Source organism: Trachypithecus francoisi, unplaced genomic scaffold (genome assembly GCF_009764315.1).
Source record: "Trachypithecus francoisi isolate TF-2019V2 unplaced genomic scaffold, Tfra_2.0 Lachesis_group0, whole genome shotgun sequence".
Classification (NCBI taxonomy): Eukaryota; Metazoa; Chordata; class Mammalia; order Primates; family Cercopithecidae; genus Trachypithecus; species Trachypithecus francoisi.
The window spans coordinates 78,706,609-78,728,629 of NW_022681453.1; the positions used below are offsets into that span (position 1 = coordinate 78,706,609).

The 22,021-nt window shown below is 34.9% G+C and overlaps 1 long non-coding RNA gene and 1 pseudogene across 1 annotated transcript in view; both read left to right on the forward strand.

Annotated features, from left to right (window-relative positions):
• Positions 1-22,021, forward strand: part of LOC117083553 — a 217,606-nt gene that overhangs the window by 151,651 nt on the left and 43,934 nt on the right. The window contains exon 2 of the long non-coding RNA XR_004437121.1: positions 19,831-19,903. This is a non-coding gene — a long non-coding RNA (uncharacterized LOC117083553). The remainder of the gene's footprint in view (positions 1-19,830; positions 19,904-22,021) is intronic.
• Positions 17,836-19,250, forward strand: LOC117083552 (annotated as a pseudogene).

Here is a 22,021-nt window from a genome sequence, read left to right on the forward strand (position 1 = left end):
AGGACTAGCTATAGAAATCACAGATTTTTGGCTGGGCGCGGTGGCTCAAGCCTGTAATCCCAGCACTTTGGGAGGCCGAGGCGGGCAGATCACGAGGTCAGGAGATCGAGACCATCCTGGCTAACACAGTGAAACCCCGTCTCTACTAAAAAAAATGCAAAAAACTAGCTGGGCGAGGTGGCGGGTGCCTGTAGTCCCAGCTACTTGGGAGGCTGAGGCAGGAGAATGGCGTGAACCTGGGAGGCGGAGCTTGCAGTGAGCTGAGATCCGGCCACTGCACTCCAGCCTGGGCGACAGAGTGAGACTCTGTCTCAACCAAAAAAAAAAAAAAAAAGAAATCACAGATTTTTTTGTACACAATAAATCTGTACAGTTTTTATTTGTCAATTAACAAAATAACATGTGAAAGTACGTCAATAAATCTATCATAATAGTCATTCTAGTGCCTACTGAATGTAAAAGAGAACAGTGGTACATATATAGGAGGAAACAGAGCATGAAAGGAAAATATTCTCAGAAGAGTGAGCTTGGTCTTTTGCATAAAATTCCCAATGGTAATTTATGTGAATGAATTGCCTACATTTACTCTGTATACCCAACAATATGTGAGTATTTATTTTTATTTAATTCTAATTTAATTAGTAATACTAGGTTTCTTGCACATCATCTGTGCTCTTTTTTAAAAAAATTAAATATTTCATCTACCTAGCAACAACTTTGCAACAACCTTGCTAAGTAGGTTTAGTATTTTCATTTTCTGTCTGAGGAAACCAGACTCAAAAAAATTCTGGTGTGAGATGGCACAGCCTTTAGTGCAGTCACTTAGTGTGCCAAGAGATTGGGATCACAAATTAATTTTGATCTGTAGCATTAGTTTTTAGTGAACATTAGTTTTTAGTGAACATTTTAGCACAGTTTTGAAGATAACATTTTTAAAACTTCATATTCCATATAAAGGTTCCATATAAATTTTCAATTAATTGTCACAAATGGCTAACTCAGAATTAAGGGCTTAATAAATGTCTCTTATTTTTACTCATGGTATAGTTGGGGGTTCTATATGCCCAATATGTTAATCTGTTTGCACCCTACATTGTGTATGCTAGCTATGTTTTAAGAATACACAACATCCTCCACTTCCAATAGGCTCCATTTAGTGTTATTCCTGTCTACATTGGAGGAGGGAGACGATCAGGAAAAATGACTAATGGATACTAGGTTTACTATCCTGTTGATAAAATGATCTGTATAGCAAGCCCCCATGACAGAAGTTTACCTATGCAACAAACCTGCACATGTACCCCTGAACTTAAAGTTAAAAAAAAAAAAAAAAGGAAGAAAAATACACACCACAGGCTTCAATATATGCAGGAATACCTTGGAAGAAGTGGGAGGGAAAAAACCGAAGTAATGCTAAAAAGAAACCATACAATGTTTCTTTCTGGAATAGAAGATGTATATAACCCATCTTAGTCATTTCTTTCAAGGACCTGCCTCAAAAATGAATTCACTATCAATGAGAAGACCCTAAAATGGCAAACTTGCAGAGTCAAGGTTCTGCATCTAAACATAAAGCAGATAAACACATAGAAACTAGCTCATAAAGTGACACAAAATATGTTACTCAAGTAGGTACAAGTACTTTTCTACCTTTCTTTTCATTACTTTTGAGAGAATTGGAGGTGGTATTTTATTGAAAATACTCCAAACAGAAATGGTATTGAGGTGTATTTTATCATTTTCTTATAATTAAAGGTTTTCATTCCCTGATGCTAAGAATGGTTGTGGAATTTTGACTATCTAGTATGGTCTGTTTTCTAGATGAAAACACTGGTGAAGCCTTATGAAATAGAGAAAGAGACTATAGAGCAACTCAGGCCATTTGTGGCAAGTGCTTCCCCAACCACAGGTGTTATACAACACCACAACTCTGTGTGCACTTGTTAGATCTCTGAGCATGTAGCTATTTCCTGCCTCTTCTCTATAGGTGAGGAATGCTTGATATAAAAACCTCAACTCAACCAATTAAATTAAAACCCAGACAATCAACTTCACCAACATTTATTAATGGTATACAACATTGTCATGGTTGTGTATCAAGACATTGGCAAAGGACACATCAAAAGCACAGAAGTCATATAAATTATGGTGAGAATGCAGTTTACAACAAAATTGTAAATTTTTATCTCTAGGAAGGAATAGGATGTTTGCAAAAAACGGTGACTTATCATTTGGTGGGTAATCTTTTTATTGATTGTCATTAGCTTCCAAATTAAAACAGACTAATTTTAAGAGGCTTTATTCTTTGAGTCTCAGTAAGCAACATGGCTATGCCTTTAAAACAAAGAGTACATTTGTTTTGGCTCAAGTACTTAATTAGATAATAGAAATCATAGGCAATGTTGTTACTAAATAGGGAAACTGAAAGACTTGTAGTGTTAAATCTCAGAGGCAGCTCCCCAGGCAGACATAATTTGAAATTAGTTGACTCCAATTTGCAATCAATCAATAAAAACACATTGAATGCTTCATTATGTGATTAGACCAAATTGTCTGAACAGTATCTTTCTGACTGTGTTAGGCCACAGTAACTTTTGGGCTTGTAGGAGGTCCCGGTGTAACATATAAAACAAGTAGCTAAAAAATACTTACACAGCAGGTCCTCAGCTAATGTCGTTTCTGGCTGGGGCCACTGTCTGTATGGAATTAGTACATTCTCCTCATGTCTGCAGGGGCTTTCTCTGGGTATTTTGGTTTCCTACCACATCCCCAAAATGTGCACATTAGGTTAACTGGTGCATCTAAATGGTCCCAGTCTGAGTGAGTATAGGTGTGTGGGTGAGGGCACCCTGCAATGGAGTGGCATTGTGTCCAGGGCTAGTTCCCACCTTGCACCTGAGCTGCTGTGATAGGCTCCAGCTACCCATGATTCTAAACTGGAATAATTGGTAAAGAATTATCTTACCTGTGTTTATCAATCTTTCTTAAATGTATGGATAGCTTACATTTACTTCATTGTTTAATATTAGAAGCGCTTTGGATCTTTATTTAGAAATGTGGTGATGATTTTGTGACCAGAAATATACTATAGGAACTTTAACTCTTGATTATTTGGATTAGCCTATGGTAAAATTGATTTTGATTTTGTTTCCCTTTAAGGTTTTCTAAAATGTATATGACACATATAAGTGAGATTTTGCAATACTGTTTTTCTTTGGCTTCTTTTACTTATCATAACATCTGCCAGTTTCATCCATGTTGTGGCAAATGGTAAAATCACCTTCTTTCGTAAGGCTGAATGATACTCCACTGTGTGTGTGTGTGTGTGTGTGTGTGTTGTGTGTGTGTCTGTGTGTGCATGCTCATGTATTTATGTGTGTGTGTGTGTATCCATTTTTTAAAATTCATTTTTCTGTTGATGGACACTTAGGTTCTTTTCATATTTTAGCTATTGTGAATAATGCTGCAATGAATATTGGAATACAGATATCTTTAAAGGTAGTGATTTCATTTCCTTTGAGTATGTACCCAGGAGAGAGGGATTGCTGGCTCATACGGTAGTTCTATTTCAAATTTCTTTAGGAAACTTCATTACTTTTTTTTTTTTTTTTTATAATGGCTCTTCCAATCTACATTCCCAACAGTGCTCTAGACTTTTCTCCACACTTTCACCAACATTTTTATGTCTTGTCCTTGTTCTTTCTTTTTTTTTTTTTTTTTTTTCGAGACAGGATCTCACTCCCAGTGCCCAGGCTAGAGCACAGTGATGCCATCTCAGCTCACTGCAACCTCTGACTCCAGTGCTCAAGTGATTCCCCCCACCTCAGCCTCCAGAGTAGCTGGAACTACAAGTGTGTGCCACCATGCCTGGCTAATATTTGCATTTTTTGTAGAGATGGAGTTTTGCCATTTACCCAGGCTGATCTCAAAGTCCTCAGCTTAAGTGATCCACCTGCCTTGGCTTCCCAAAGTGCTGGGATTACAGGCATGAGCCACCGCTCCCGGCCTTGTTGTTTTTCTAAGAGCCATCTAAGGGTGTGAGGTGATATCTCATAGTGGTTTTGATTTTTAACTCCTTTCTGATTAGTGATATTAAGCACTTTTTCATAAAATAGAGTGTGGTTGTGCCTCAGATGGGCATTTATATCCTCTTGGGAGAAATGTCTATTCATTTCCTCAATTTACAGTTGGGTTATGTGTTTTTCAGCTATTGAGTTGTAAGGGGTCTTTATAAATTTGGGGATATTAACACTTTATCAGGTATGTGGTATGCAATTATATTTTCCCATGTGTTGGTTGCCTTTTCATCTTGTTGACTGTTCACTTTGCTGTGCTGAAGCTTTTTAGTTATATAGAGTCTCATTTATTTATTTATTTTAATTTTGTAGAGTGAGCTTTTGATGTGACATCCAAAAGAATTATTACCAAGGGAGTGTCCAGGAGCTTTTCCCCTATGTTCTCCTCTAGGAGTTTTACAATTTCAGTTCTTACATACAGCTATATATATGACACTTTGAGTTAATTTTCATGTAAGATAAGGGTCTAACTTCATTCCTTTGCATGTGGAAATCCAGTTTTTCCAACACCATTTATTGAAGAGACTGCTTCCCCATTATGTCCTCTTAGGGCACTTGAAGAAAATTAGTTGGCATATAAGTGTCAGTCAACTAACTGACATATGCTTTTGGATTTATTTCTGAGATCTCTATTCTGTTCCATTGGTCTATGTGATTCTTATGCCTGTAACATACTGCTTTGATTACTATAGCTTTGTAATAAAAGTTTAAATCAGGAAGTATGATACCTCCAACTTTGTTTTTCTTTCTCAATGTTGCATTGGCTATTCAGGACTTTTTTTGTGGTTTCATACAAATTTTTGAAAATCATTTTATATTTCTCTGAAGAATTCCATTGGAATTTTGATAGGGATTGTGTTAAGTCTGTATATTGCTTTGGGCAGTATAACATTTTAACAATATAGATTCTTCCCACTGATGAACACAAAATATTTTCTGTTTATTTGTGTCTTTAATTTCTTCCAAAAATCTTTCATAGATTTCAGTGCACAAATTTTTCACCTCCTTGGTTAAATGTATTCCTAGATATTTGTTTTATTCTATCATATATGTGATTATTTTCTTTCCTTTTCTTTAGCTAGGTTGTTATTTGCGTATAGAAATGCTTTCTCCAAAGGCTCCATGGGGAGATTCTTTTTTTTTTTTTTTTTTTGCTTCTATTTTCTGGTAGCTCCAGGCCCTCCTTGACTTCTGGCAGCATTGCTCCAATGTGTGCCTCTATGGTCATGTTGCCTGTTTCTCTGATTTCTGTCAGATCTCCCTTTTGTGTTTCTTAAAAGGAACCCTGTCATTTGATTGAAGGCCCATTGGATAATTCAGAACAATCTCTACAAATTCTTAATTTAATTGTATGTATAAAGACCCCCCCTTTTTTTTCTTCCAAATAATGTAACAGTTATAGGTTCTAGGAATTAGGACATAGGCAAAAATTTTTGAGAGGTAGGACAGATTTTGTTGGTTATTTTAAAGTATTATGCTAAAAACATGTATTAATATTTGAATTTTGGTCAAAGTGTTCAAAATAGGTTAGTACATAATTCTAAGTATATGCTACTGATGTAAGTATTTATATCCTCCCACAGTTACCCTTAAAAATTATCTAATGTTCTTATGGTGCTAAAATATGCATAACATGAAACTTACCCTTTAAGTGTACAGTTTAATGGCATTAAATATATTCACGTTGTACAGATCTATAGGGTTTTAATGGGTATTGCATTCTGTTATTTCATTCTGTTCCAACTTTGCTACATAAAAAGATCTAGAATTAATATTATTATCAAATTACTGTTATTCACATATTGAGATGGTAATATAATTTTTCTTTTATATTCTGTTAAATCAGTGTCTTTTAGATGTTGAATCTAGGGTATATCTAGATAGAAAATATCTTCAATATCCCAATATCTTCATAGGAAAATTTAGACCACATACAAATGCACAGAGTTGTGAAGTAGAGCAAAAATGTAGACCAAAAATGTAGCCTAAAAGGAGGAACTAATTTTAGGAACACATACGAAAATAAAAAAGAAAACAAACTAACCATGATCCTAAGTTATTTGGAAATGTTTGTTTAAACATACTGTTTTTGTATAAAATGAGTGAGTTAGCCCGTGGACGTCACTTCTAAGTTTTGCAATTTTCAAAACCAATCTGCAATCACCAGGACACATTGCCAGACTTAAGAAAAACATCTTTTGCTTAATTTTATAATTATTTATTCCTTCATATACCTGTTCCACCCACTAGCCCATGATATTTCTGTGGAAACTGAGATACTTTCATAATGCTGGTTCTTCTATCGTGGTTGACACTTTGAGTCTTCCTCATACTATTAATCTGAAAGTATGTACAATGAGGATACTGAACCATCTTAGCAGGTGAAAGTCAAATTGGTTATTGTTCAACATATAAAGGCAAAGCAAATTTTCTTTTAGTTAACTTTTGACTAAAATGCACGACTATAATTTATTCCAAAAGAGAGAACCATTCAAATATAAACCTGACCCTATTATTACACTCTCGGCAGGAACAGAAAAAATCTCTTTTGAGGGTCTTAACTGGCCACTGGTTGCCATGCAAACTTGACTCATTCATTACAAATTCACAGAAAATTTAAAATACTAATTGGAACTTCCATGAATATTTGAGAAAGAAAAAAGTAAACCTACTAGGGAATGCAGACAAGAAGTCAAATTTGTCTTTCTTTGCTTATGAAAGGTTAAATTGATAGACCACCATTTTACTTAAACATAAAAATAATTTTGAGTTGGGCAGGTGGATGCCTGCAGTTAATTTATAGTCAAATCACATCCACTTGGAATAGTAGGGTTGAAATGAAAACATATTGATAAGCTATTTACCTGTTAGGCCTTGGTAAGTGCAGGGATAACAAATGTAATTCAGTTTGTTAACATGACGAAGTTATCATAATTAAGCAGTTGGTAAAGAAACAAATCTATTATGAGTTTACATTTCCAGCCTTTCAATGAAATCTGATGGTGCAATAAATGGATATCACAGCGTTCAGCCACTAGGTATACTAAAGGACTCAGTCAGAAAAGTCACTGCTCTAATTCTGGTCAGATCTTTTCAACCAGCAGATGTTTGTCCATTCCTGGCAACCCTCTCAATTTGCTGCTTCATGAAGTTCTTAGGATATTTTCCAGTTTAAATCAGAGCTAGGGGTGAGTTGAAGTGTTTTTGTCCTATTTCAAACCAAAACATACATTTTAACTCCTTTTTGTCTTTTCAAAAATGCAGCAAGTCATTAATAGGAGCCTATGTTAAAGGAATTAAGTAAGATGCCCAAGAAAGGAGTGAGCAGCCCTGAACCAGTTTAACTGGATTCTAGATTTCCAAATTGATGAATCGCATTCTGAAATCTGCTTCAGTTAAAGAGACTAAACCAGGCAAAACATATTTTTTCTTCTATTGTGATATAGTCCAACCAAAAAAGATCCAGAGAAAAATATAATGTGGTTGGTCCTCAGTCCTTACTGTTGTGCTGAATTCAAAGCACAGAGAAGATAGAGGATTGCTTTATAAAAGTGAGGCTGATAGGGCACTAGAATTCTGTTTTGCATTAATGTACTTTTGATATATTCACTTTTTGTCTTTAAAAGAATAACTTTTTAAAAAGCATTTTATACCTTTTAAAAGAATGCCATGTTCCTAAGAACAAAGAATGTGTCCATCTAGAGAGATAATCAATGTTGACTATATCTTGATATGAGTACATATAGTATATATTAATTATATTATATAAAATGAAACCATGATTCTGCCATACACAGTTTTTTCACTCAATAATACATTGTAATTTTTTTCCCATGTCATTCATGTTATTTGGACTGTCCATAAAAGTAGCTGACTCAATATCCTGAGTAACATAATTACTCCAGTTAGTAAACTGCACTTTAGTATTGCTTTGCAAAAATCTGTACAACCCATCACTTATTAGTGGTTTGTAGAATTATTTTTCTTACATTATTAATGCTGCAATGATTGTAATTGTAGCAAAATCTTTGTACATATCCATAATTACTTGATCTATTTCTAGGAGTACAATTGTTGTGCTGATAGGTTTGTATTAAAACTTTTGATACACAATGCAAATTGTCCTCTGGAAGTAACTAATTCCTGTGTCCACAATATAGTTTGAAAAATGAGGTTGAGATGGTTAATGGGCCATTTGAATTCTCAGTAATTTTTTCATTTGTTTTGGTTTGGTTTGGTGGTTTTTGTTTTGTTTTGTTTTGTTTGTTTGGGTCTTCAAGTCCAAAGGCCTAGTGATGCTTTGTACCTGAAATGATTTTATCGTCCTTATATGTCACTGCCACAATTTCCCTCATTACTATTATATGCATTTTATGATGTGACTTTGCAATTACTCCCGTAAAAAGGATAAGTCAATTTCTCCTCCTTTTAATACGTGCTGGCCCTGTAACTTGCTTTACCGACAGAATAATAGAGTAATATGATATGCTCCCTAAGTCCAGGACTCAAGAGGCTGTCTAGCTTCTCTCTTGTCCTCTTAGAAACCAGATGCTGTACTACAAAATTCCATGGTAGCCTGCTGGACATAGAATGTGGATGGTATTGACATATCCTGGCTGACAGTGCCAGCCAGTTGCAAGCAATGAAAGTCATCCAGGACCAACCAGATGATCTACCAACTGACCCACAACAGCATGAATGAGTCCGGCTGACATCCCATAAGGAGCAGAGATGAGCCATGCCCTCTGAGTCCTTCCAATGTTGCCAATCACTGGTATCCTGAGCAAGTGAATAGTTGTTGTTTTATATCACTAAGTTTTAGGGTAGTAAAACACTCAGGAATAAATAAAAATAATAATTAATGCAGTTGAAACATTTCAAAATTAATTTACAGCTCCATCTTTTTCTTATGTCTCCTACCAAACAAATCAGTTGAGATAAGAGTATTAATTTATTTGAATGGAGGTGTTTCACTGTTGCTGAGAAAAAAGGATCCTGACTTGCTGAATACTTTCACTGCCAATTAAATATACTGCTACTGCAGAGTAGCCCACTTCCTTGTATTATAAATTGGCAAAATTTGACTTCAGTTTATGATATATAGGACTTTGCATGAGTGGCATTGTATGAAAGGCAGATTTGTTGTTCAAAATATACCTCTTAATAAATGAGAGTATATATACACCAGTGATTAAAAAAATTTATCTCGTGGATAGATGATGTATGATGTTTGATGCACATATTTTTTGAAAGTTTAGTTGAGTTTAAAGATAATTGAAACTTACTTTGATCTGCTGACTGAGTACACTTTGTTTAACATGACCTAGTGTTCTTTGGACTTAAATGGTTTTAGTGTGGCTTTGGATGTATTGATATTTTCACAGGATGATTTATGATACTTACCAAGATATTCACTTATAATATGAAAATTTAAATTAGAGTCAATTTGGCAGCTTTCCAACTCTAAACGTACTACACAGGTTATTAAGAGTAGAAAATCATTAAACAAAAATAGCATCTGGTGGTGCATACTGTATCTGTAACACTAGTAGAAAAAATTTTCCCTAAATCAAACAAACAGATTTGCAAAACAATCTATCAGGCAACTCTGTTTATAGAAACAAAAATGACTCAAATCAATGTTCTTCAGTATTATAGCTCCTTAAAGCAATATAGTAATATTTACCTGCATATATTTTCTTGATCATCTCTACAGAGCTGTGGAAGGTAATAAGCCAAGTGACTATGTATGAATTAAATGGAATAAGGCTGAGAAACTATTAATTTAAATAAACCTTGTATTTCATTTGCATTTGTAAGTGTTCTATTGTTTGGAAAAAATGTAAAAAAAACTCATGCTTTTCCAAGCCAATTGTGTTTGAGGACAGGTTTTTGAAGGAAATATCTGTAGTCCAGTTTTCTCATTTATTCCCAAATTATGAAGGCTAGATCCTGTGTAAACCATGCTTTAAACTGGCCATCAAAAATAACTAATAATCTAAGTGACAGAGCAGAATAACTCTATTTCATATCAAATTTCTATTCTTTTATGACATATTCATGATTCTCCCACCTTTTTTACATAAATTCAAATGTATATAATTGTTTCAAAAGTAACACAAATAATTATAGTACAACCTTACCCAGATTCCCTATGTTGTTAATATTTTCCCCATATTTTTGTTTTTTCTATTTAATATAGAGATATTATATACATTTATATACTGTATGTATGTATTATATATGCATATAAAGTCATACATTGCTTAATGACAGATACTTTCTGAGAAATGTGCTCTTTGGCAGTTTTGTTTTGCAAACATTATAGAGTGTACTTACAAAAACCAAGTTGGTATAGCCTACTACACACCTAGTCTATATAGTGTAGTCTATGGCTCCTAGGCTACAAATCTGTGTAGAATGTTACCATACATTCTACAGTAAGCAATTATACCAAGATGATAAAGTATTTGTGTACCTAAACATATCTAAACGTAGAAAACACACACTAAAACATAGATTTATAAGCTTATGAGACCACCATCATATATGCAGTCCGTAGTTGTCTAAAACATCATTCTGCAGTGCATTACTGTAGAGATATAATATTTTATTGAACTAGTTTAAAGTAAGCTTTGGGTACAGTAGGATACCTTTTCCCACAAATACTTGAATGTTTATTTCCTATAGCAAGGCAATCTTTTGCATAATTATAATAATTCTTTAAATTAGGAAATTAATATCTGTGATATATATTCTTAATTTTTTTCTAGTAGTGTATCTCTTCTTCTAGAAATATTTGTCTGCTGCCCATTTTAAATTAGCTCCCCCTGCTATGTGTTCACAGTGCACCTTTTTTCCACCCCTGCAGGATACTCATAATTTTTTAATTAGTAATGATTGGTATCATATTTACTTTATTTCCTCCCCCAAAGTAACACAATTCTTGACACTGATAAACTTTTCATAAATATTTTTAGATAAATGTGTTCCTTTGAATTGTAGTTGAAGCATTCCAATCTTTGCCTCCATTAAGAATAACTAAAATTGCTACATGGTTTTAACTTTTTAAAATTTAGACCAACAGACATCCAGAATTGAGAACTCATGAAGGAATGAAGTACTTAGGGTGAAACAATTCATTTCAGTATTTTAAAGATTAATTTTGTAGTTTCACTAGAAACTTAAATAATAACTTAAAGGATAAATTATTTTATTTTCAAAAGTAATTATAACAGCATGCATTTATTGAAAGCTTGCTATGCTTGAGGCACATTGTAAGTATTTTATATAACTTTATTTAGTCAGAACAGTAAATGATATTTAACAAAAACTTATATGTTTTAAGCACTATGTTAGGCACATTGCATTAGGTTATCAAATTTAATAATAAAATGACAAATACTTATGAAAATTTTCTGTTTCAGGTACAGGTGTAAGTGCTTTACACATATTAATTCTCATTTAATTCTTACAACATTATGACAAGGATGTTATTATTCCTATTTTGCTGATGAGGAAATTCAGACTACAGAGATACTAAATACTCATAGGGAATTATTATGTCTCTTTTAAAGAGGGAAAAACCTGAAACATAAGTAAGTTAAGTTACTTACCTATATTAATTTTACAGAGTTGCTATAACAAATTACCACAAACTGACTTACTTAGAACAAGAAATTTCTTGTCTCGCTGTTCTGGGGGCTAAATAAAATTCTGAAATCAAGGTGCCTGCAGGCCCATGCTCTTTCTAGAAGTTCTGGGGAGAATTATTTTTCCTATTAGCTTCTGGTGTTGCTAGCAATCTTTAACATTCCTTGTCTTGTAGACACACTGTTTATGTCTCTGACTCTGTCATCACATGGCATTCTGCTCTCTGTCCGACATTTGTCTCTGTGCCTCTTCCCCTCTTCTAAGGCCTTACTGGGTTAGGGCCCACCCTAATGACTTCATCATCATTTACTCACATCTGCAAAAACCCAACTTCTAAAGAAGGACACATTCAAAGGTACCAGATGTTAAGACTTCAATGTATCTTTTTGGGGGACAAATTTCAACCTATAACATTACCCAAGGCCATTAAGCTCATTAATGACACTACTAGGATTTGATCTTGGGCTTATCTGACTCTAAAGCCTATGTTTTTAACCACTCTGTTCCACGCAGCATAGAAGACCTGAGTCATCTTGAGTTCTACAAGCTAACTGAAGTTATTAATCACCATGGAAGTCATCAAAACAAAATTATTTAATATTAAAAATAAATATCATTTAGATATTTACTTAAAACATGCATGAATAACTGTTATAATAAAATGAATAATTTTTCAAACTATAAACATGAAATATATTTCTAAAAAAAGAAACAATTTGATACATAAAATTTCATTTGTTGATGCTATTACTAACACAAACACCTAATTTTAAAGCAAGTTATCCATCGGAAGACTGCTTATCTCTGCTTAGTAAATTTTCTTAATTATTTTAGTGAAATGGTGTGATTTTACTTATGCAGGGTTTCTACTTTCTTTCGATTTTATTTTATTAAGATATCTATATATTTACTAACTTTAAATTTATGTTCTTATATTTTACTTACATTTATATAAATATAAAAAATGGTGTTTTGTGTATTTTCCATGTTACATTTTACAATTAACTATTACTAAACCCATATGGAAAAAAATAGCTTCAATATTTTTCTACTTGTAAAGCTGACTGTATTCACTTAGTAATTCTACTAAATAATTCTAAGCACAATTTATATTGCTAGTAGCACTCAAAAAGTTAACACTATTTACATAATAAATTTCTCTAATTTTGACATTAATTTTATTTTGTAGATTCTTTAGAAATATCTATATTATGGAAGAAAGTTTTAGTTTTAACTAAACAGTTACATCTGCAGCATTTACCTTATTTTGGTAATCACACATATTGTAAAGATCCCTGTATTCTTTACTGTTTATCTCACAGAAGCATTCTAACTGGTTTTCTAGTACATTTTCTTCCATTGGAATGCATTCTGCATGCCAAGGGCAGAATGCTCCTGGTAAAGCTCAAATGTAGTCAGGTCACTTTCTTGCTCAAAATTATTCTATAGTTCACTGTTTCCTGTGGAAATAAAATTTATAGAATTGTCTTGAACAAGGGAATAATAAACAAATTAAAAAATAAGTAATTAATAACAAAATAATACTTAGAAGGGGCAGGTAAAAAGAATGTTCTTAGTAATAGGAAAACAAGGCAAAATTAACTCAAGCACTATCAATTAAAGGGACTAATTCAAATGTGCATATTTAATCGTATGCTTTGCCATTTTTATTGTGTTAGATTTTTGAATCTATTTTAGTAAATGATGTTGGTCTGTAATTTTCTTTTCTAGCTCTGGGCAATTTTTCCTTTTGTTTTTAGCTTAGATAGATAGAAATATAGACATTTTATTTATTTCCTTTATTGCTTTGCTTAATTTTGCTTGATACTTATTAATTTTATTCATTTTTCCAAATAATCAACTTTCAATTTCAAGTACTTGGTCTGTTTCTTATTCCATATGCTTAAACTATCATCCAGATTTCTTCTTTCAACTTCCATGATACTATTTGCAAGAAACTTAGCTCTTCCTTTAAAAGCAAAATTTAGGCATCATCGTTATTATTATTAGGTTATATAGTTACACATTTCATGCCCATCATTTTTATCTAAGTGACCTTCAGCAAGTTTCCTACAGTCTCTGGGCCTGGAACTCCTTATTTTAAGGCGGACAATTCTATCACTGGTTTAATAGTGGTTCTTATCATAGAAATAATAATTTTAAGTGCTTAGCACAGTGCTGACACTGACTAAGGTTTCTCATAGATAATACTGATGAAGATGGTGATGATTATGTTGATATTATGCTGTGTCTATTTAAAGCAGGCACAACATTCTAAATCTTTTTCTTGTTGAGTTATCTGGATTGATATTTCAAAAAGCCATTCTGTGTGACTTCTATGACTAATTACACATAGGAGCTTATGAAAAGCATAAGACTTTGTCTACAGAAAAATTTATTTTATTTAGTTTAAATGTTCTTCATGGCCTATTTTATACAATTAATTCTTCACATGTACTTCCAAATAAATTTTAATGTCTATGTACTTATATCTTAGGAGTAATGAGGTAATGTCTAAAAAGAACTGTGAATTCTTTGGTCAGAGTCCAAATTGTGATAGGTCTTATGCTTGTGTTTACAAATCAGAAAGAGAGCTCTTATAATTCAGAGGACATGGGCTGCCAAACACTCACTACTGTATTTGAAGCAATATCATAACAGCTCAGGAGGAATACAAGAGTGAGCAAGGATGCAAAACTGATGAAATGAGGTAAAATGGGTCCTAACAAGAAAAAATTGAAATGAAAAATGTCAAAGTAAAGCAAATTTGAAGTAACAGAATAATGACATAGAATCAACTTACTTATTAGCCTCTTGCAACATGGCTAATCTTTCATTCCTCCTTGAAACACTTTGTTTACTTGTTTCAGGATAAAACATCATTCTGTCTTTGTCTTCATTCCTGCTCTTGACCTTGTTCTTTTAGCTCTGATACTGGCTCCCCTTCAACTCCCTGACCTCTAAAAGTGAGACTGTTCTAACACCCCGTCATTGAACTTTTTTTCTAGCTATGCATTCTCGCTTATGATCTCATACAGACTCACAGCTTTAAATATCATCTATATGCTAATAATACCAACTGTATTTCTCCAGCTTGGACCTATCCCCTTGACTCTACACTGGTTTATCAACTGCTTATTTGACATTTCAACTTGAATGTCTAATATGTGTCTCAAATTCAGCCTGCCTAAAACGGAACCTTAAATAACTTTCTTTCCACCATTGCCCTGGTCCTTCACAAATCTCCTCTCACATTCTTTGATATTTCAGGACATGGCCAATCATTTCGCTCGGGCCCCAAATCTTCTCGTCATCCTGGTTCCTCTGTTTCCATCACACCACACATTCAATCCACCAGCATGCTTTGTCAGCTCTGTATCTTCAAGTTATATCCAGAATCTGAGCAATTCTTAACACCACCAGTTTTACCTCCCTGAATTGCTATAATAGCCTCTTTACCAATCTCTCAGCTTCTACCCTTGCCTTGCTATAAGCTCTCAAATAGTGGTGTGGTTGACAGACCATAGCTCCGGTTGGTCATTTCCAGCTACATTCATTTGGCATCTTATAATGCATCTCTAGCAGAGCCAGTATCACATCAGGAACTGTTATTTGAAAGTTAAGTTTAGTTCTACTTTGCAGATAGCATTGTCTTGCTCTGGAGTCCCAGCATACTACATTATAATTTTCTCATTAAGCATTACATAATCCCTACATAATGTCTTTTTCTATCACAGATATACCTAAGACCAAAAGATCTGTCAGGTTAAATTACCCAAGCTTATTGTCACTTACACCAAAATGTGAAAACCTGGATTGCTAAAAAGACTTTTTCATGGACAGTATGCTACTAAAACTTTGCAGTTATTCATGTCAATCTGTATAATAGCCAGAGAAATCTTCCAGAATGCGGCCTATCAGTAATGGTGCTTCCTTCTTTAAGATGAAAGCGTCAGGATGTGCTAATTGTTTCTTATTTTTAAGATGTGTCCTGGGATACCATAAACTACTGGTCCTCTAAAAATTGTATTAATGTGGTAGTATCTTAACTCTTGACAGAATGTATGTCTCACTCTCTAAAGTGCCTGTGTCTTTCCAAGGCCTCCAACCCACTTGCCACTTGTTTCTTTCTGGGTCTGATTAGTACAATGTTATATAGTGGACCCATGGGACATTATGCTGAATGTCCATCAGTTCTGGATCCATCAGAAGAGATTTTGTGGAAAGCTGAGGGTTAAGATAGCCATGGAACAATATTATAAGTTTGTACTGTTGTCTGTTACTAGTGAATTGAATTCTTTCCAGTCTTTTTCACAGAGATTGAAATTACATTAGCCAGATCAATGGTCACATACCACATACCTGAGACTGTGTTAGTTGACTTGACCAAAGTTACCCTTGACAAAGTGTATTTGACAAAACAGTTGCAATTAAAGTACTATTTTGATTAGTAATTTGCTGTCATCTCTCAGGATTCATCTGATTTTTGCAAGGGTTGGATCAATGAATTGAATATGATAGGCACAATTGGCACAGTACTCCTTTTATTCTTAAAGTAGACATGAATCTATATCAGTTTCATAGGCTATTACTACAAAAATTGTTACTCCAAAGGTGAAGTAACTAATATGGGAATTCTGCCTGATACCAAACATATTCACTTTACCTATGAACCTGGTGACAGAAATATCTATTGATGGGGTCACATAGTCATTGTGAACTAGACCTAGACTAGACTCCATTTGTTACCTTGCCCCCATTCTAATTGGGAGGCCACAATGATACATTTAGTTCTTGGGTATCAACATCAACGCTGACCCTGTGTCCAGCAGTCTCCACAATGCTTGGGTAGTCCCATTTCTCCAGGGTGTTGTGACCTGAGTAAATAGTCACCGATACCTTTGGAAAAAGTCTAGGGAAGTTCTTACTGATGGTGCAGCATGGTACTCTCTCCTGGGGATCTGTCCTCTCCTTCCATCAGCAGTTCTGGGTCAGAAATGTGATTCAGATACAAAAACAGGAAAGAAGTAGTGATATTTTACTTATCATTATTCTAATAATCTATTTTTTATTTGTTCTGGTCACAGAGATTGAGTAAAACCCATAGTGGCTGCCCTTCTATCTTGGTTCTAATAAATATTTTTATACTTCTGTGCAAGTGATTGCCTCTGGCTGTCATTCTTATCTTGCTACTGCCTTTGACCATTGAAACTCATACATGTCCTCTATTATTAAGGGACCCTATCATCCTCATTGCTGTTACTGATCCCAGTTTGGTAACAATATTTCCTATTGTCTTCCTGGTCTACAGAGTACAGTCACCATCAAGCTTCACAGTGAGGCTGGAGTTCTTCTCACCAAGGTCTTTATCCTCTTGGTAAACAAATGACCTTTGGGAGCTCTTATAGCCAGACAGACATTTGATGTGTTTTCAGTTCTTATATAGTTTATCCACTTGAGATTGCCTGCTTCTCTTAACTCTGAATCCATTTCTTCCACTGTCTACCATGGCATTCCTGGCTTTTCTACTTTGGCTGATCATTTTGTCCAAGCTTCTAACAGCCAGCTATCTCTGCAGTTTGTTAGCAGTGTCTCACAGGGGTTGCAGCAAGGGTGGAAACTCCTGTATCTTGAGGGTTGAGGACTTGCTTCCATATTAAGAAATGCTTTTTTACTCAGCTTATGTTCTTCCACCGTTTTCTGCCCCCATTGAACATCTGCAGAATACAGTCTTCTGAATCCTTCTACTACATATTTTCTAGGTGCTATAGTATTTTCATGATCGTTTATTTTTCCTTTCTTAGAAAGTTCAGGACATCCTTGACCTTGTTATGTGATGATTTAATCTAGTTGTGGCCTTAGTAGTTAGGAAGGAAAGTAGGGGAATTTTCTGAGGGGGCAAAGGTTGTCCTATGGGGACTGTAAAAAGACTTCAAAAATGATGAAGCATTGAACTCTATTTCAGCAGACACAGAGGTTTTAGCAGAATTTGGTAAAAGAAGATTCTCAACTGCACTAATCCCAGACATCCTCATCCTATGTTTTAAATTTACATGGGGAGGCCGCGGGACTGGGCGGTGAGCACGTCACTTCCTGCCGCTGCCAGGCGCGTCCTCCCGGGCGCTATGACCCACAGTGCAGAGCCGCGGGGGCGGCGGCCCGGAGTCGGAGTCGGAGTCGTGGTGACCAGCTGCAAACATCCGCGCGCGTTGCGTCCTCCTGGGGAAGAGGAAAGGCTCGGTTGGAGCCGGCAGTTTCCAACTCCCTGGAGGTCATCTGGAATTCGGTGAGACCTGGGAAGAATGTGCTCAAAGGGAAACCTGGGAAGAAGCAGCTCTTCACCTGAAAAATGTTGGCTTTGCCTCAGTTGTGAATTCTTTCACTGAGAAGGAGAAATACCATTATGTTACTATATTAATGAAAGGAGAAGTGGATGTGACTCATGATTCAGAACCAAAGAATGTAGAACCTGAAAAAAATGAAAGTTGGGAGTGGGTTCCTTGGGAAGAATTTCCTCCTCTGGACCAGCTTTTCGGGGACTGCGTTGTTTAAAAGAACAAGGCTATGATCCATTTAAAGAAGATCTGAACCATCTGGTGGGATACAAAGGAAATCATCTCTAGGTGGCCGAGAAGATTTCCTGATTTTCTTTAAAAACACAGGAATAAGGTCTGATTAGGGAATGAAAAATGTCTACATTGCAGAAACAACTCCATTTTATCGAAAAAAGATCTTATGATCGCCAATTTATTTGCAATCTCTTAATGTATCCACCACCCTTTCAGCCAGTACTTGAGAAAATTTTTCTGAAATATGTCATTGAATTGTATTCCAGACACAGAATATATGATAAATACTGATATTGTGGGTAATCTGCTTTCCATAGTGACCTATGATATTTACCGTACAGTTTGTCATTACTAGCTTGCATGGAGTAGGATGCAGTTGCATTTGCCTTAGTGTTTCTGTTCAAATAGAGACCTGAATTCAAATATTGTAGTTTAGGTTCAAACACAGTATGCCTGTTGCAAAATTTACCAAATTTGTTGATTACTTCTTTTATTAAAGGCATGTTGGGGAGAGGGTAATAAATATATTGTGACAATCTTTGCAACTTACAGGGAATAGGACAGGTCATTAGGGTGTTATTTCCCAGGTTTCCAATTGAGAACCTAAACCAAGAGAAGTGAGACAAACCATCTAATGTCTGTATCCTCCTATTAACAGGTTGTGTGATGTTGAGTTTCTTACTTACTCTGAGGTCCAAGGTCCTTATATGTAAAATGAAGAGATTCGTCTAGAGCAGCGGTTCTTAAAAGTGTGATTGGGGGGGCCTCAAGAGCCTTTCAAGGGTATTCTCGGTCAAAGCTGTTTTTATAACACTTATCATTTCGTTATTTATAGTTTTTCCTTTTTTTTTATTTGAGAAGGAGTCTTGGTCTGTTGCAGTGGCACGATCTCAGCTCATTGCAGCCTCCGCCTCCTGGGTTCAAGCAATTCTCCTACCTCAGCTTCCTGAGTAGCTGGGATTACAGGCACCCACTACCACACCTGGCTAATTTTTGTATTTTTAGTGGAGACGATGTTTCACCATGTTGGCCAGGCTGATCTGGAACTCTGGAGCTCAAGTGATCTGCCCACCTCAGCCTCCTAAAATGCTTACAGGTGTGAGCCACCATGCCCGGCCATCATTTATCTTTTTCACTCATTTTTTCATGTGTGCAGAGGAGTTTTTGAGAGGCTATCTGGTGTGATATTATAATAGGCTGAATGCAAAAGCAGATATGAGAATCCAGCTTTCGTCTGTCATCAGACATTGAAGAGATTTGGAGAAATGTAAAGCAGCAGTACTCTTCTTGCTAATGATTTTTGTTCTTGGTTAGAAAAATGGTTTTTTAGTGGGTTTTAATATGTGAAAAAAATAAAAATAACTGTTAAAAATGTTAAAAAAAATAAATAAATAAATTTACATGGCTACTCTGTACTGTAAATTCACCCAGCATCTTATTGCCTTATTTTCTTGACATCTTTATTGCCAGCAGAGCAGGTAATCCAACCTTTAAAATCAAATTCTAACTTCCACCTCATTTTTTTTTTTCAGGAACCAGACTCAGATGGAGAATAGTGTGCAGGAATTTTTATGAGGAAAGGCTCCAAGGATCAACACTTCTCAGGTAAAGAGAAGAAAGGAGAATTTGGGAAGTTGTGATTGTGGGTTATAGGACAGTCAGAGTATGGCTTCAATCCACTTCACAAAGAACTCTGATGCTGTAACAGTGTTTTAGAGTTTTCCTGAGTTAAAATAAGGGGACTGGGTGTGTATAATCCTAATTCAATTAGTGATCAGATGCAGGTCCCCAAGGAATGGGGGAGTGATCTTGGACATGGCATATCTCTTTATTAAAGGTAATTTTCAAAGGTAACTGGGAGCAGTACAGGACACATCCACAACAACCTCCAAATCTGGTATCAACATTTTTAGAAATTTTTCCAATAAGTGTAATTTTTGGTTAATCTTGAACTATTACTGGCACAAATGAGTCTCTCTGTGTGTAAATATAAACCAGCTTTAAGACAAATAAAAGTCATAGGCTTGCAGAGTTGGAAGAGGCTGAGAAATCATCTAGTAAAGTTCTCAATTAGAGCTTCGAACCCTATTGACAGCATTCTCAACACATCTCTGGACACTTGCATTATTAGAATACTACTTTCCAGTTTTGATAGATGTGATCATTTTGAAAACTTTCTTGCTGAGGAGACTCTGCCTCCTCATAACTTCTACCTTTCTTTCCATTTCTGACATGAAGATTTCTATATGTGTGTTAAATTCTGATGAAAGTGTTTCAGACATATAAAGATGGCTATTAAACAATGCCCCACACATCCCCGTTCATCAACTTCCACCCTTTTCATGTGGCTGAATTTTAATTCCATCACAGCCTGGTTAGTATCTTGTGACTTCACTCCATGTTATTTTTTCGGTATCACTTTCAGAACTGAACAAAGGGTATCGAGGCATAACTCACACAGAACATGGGATACTCCATTTTTTAAAGACAATGTGCTTCTGTTAAGGCAGTTTCATACCTTATTAGCTCTTTTGGCAACTACATCCAGGGACATTTTACTCAGTGCTCATGAACTGCTATATCAGTGTTGTAATTAAAGTATGAAAAGCAATACTTTAGTTAATGAATTGATATGAACTTTCTTTTTCTAATCTTCCCGAAAATTATGACAGTGAGATATTATTCTACACTATTTGAAATAGGAAAAAGTGCAAATATATGTAAAAATAAAACACAAAGCATAGTAAAGATGAAGAGATGATAGCATGCCCCTGAGGAATAGGTGAAATAATATATAAAACTTTAGTTATTATACTGCATATAAACTTTGTATTTTAAAAATTTTATTTGCTGAGCAAGAAATATCATGAAATATCATTGGAGAGGTAATGAATACAGAAAGATTAGAACACAATTTTTAATTACCTTACCAAATGGTTTTGCAGCTAATAAATCTACACCATTATGGTTGGAAATTTCATATTTTTAACCTCTGTATTACAAGATTATTCTTAAGCCTCATGTCGTAAACAAGATACATTTCTAAGTTCTCAACCTTTATTTCTACAACGGAGCAAATCTTCCATCTGCTTGAAACCCACGTTTCAAAACTCCATGTAAAAATCTTGCTAAGTTGTCAGAAATTGATAGTGATCCTTACCTTTTTGCTATTGAAACACAAAAATGGGCCAATGACTTGCAGTTTATCGCCAGGTTTAAAAGGTGATTTTATATCCCTCAGATAGGGTCCCATTATTTAAAATAAAATCCTCAATATCTAAGAAAAATGTAGAGACAGCCAAGTTTGGCTTTGTAAAAGCTATGATCTACAAATGAATGGTAAATATTACATGGTCTGGAAATTCAGAACACTCTCACAGATGCCAGCAAAAGTTAATGTTAGCTTTCTCTAGGAATAGTAGAATCTGTGTAAGACAATAATTTAAGATTATGGACTGTGGTGCTTAAATTGTTTGTTAAGAACATTTTACTGGCAAATGCTGAGAATAGGAAGAAAGATAAGCTTTGATAGGGGAGCAAAATCCTGAGTTAAGACCTTGTTGGCAACAGCATCACTATAAAACTGCTATTTGGCTTTTATTGTTAGTTAATGCTCAATTATTTAAAATACTTAAATGAGAGTTAAAATGCTGCCACAATATACCAGCGAGACATTAATTGTGTGTTTTAAAATGGCTAAAATAGCAAGTTATGGTTTAAGCA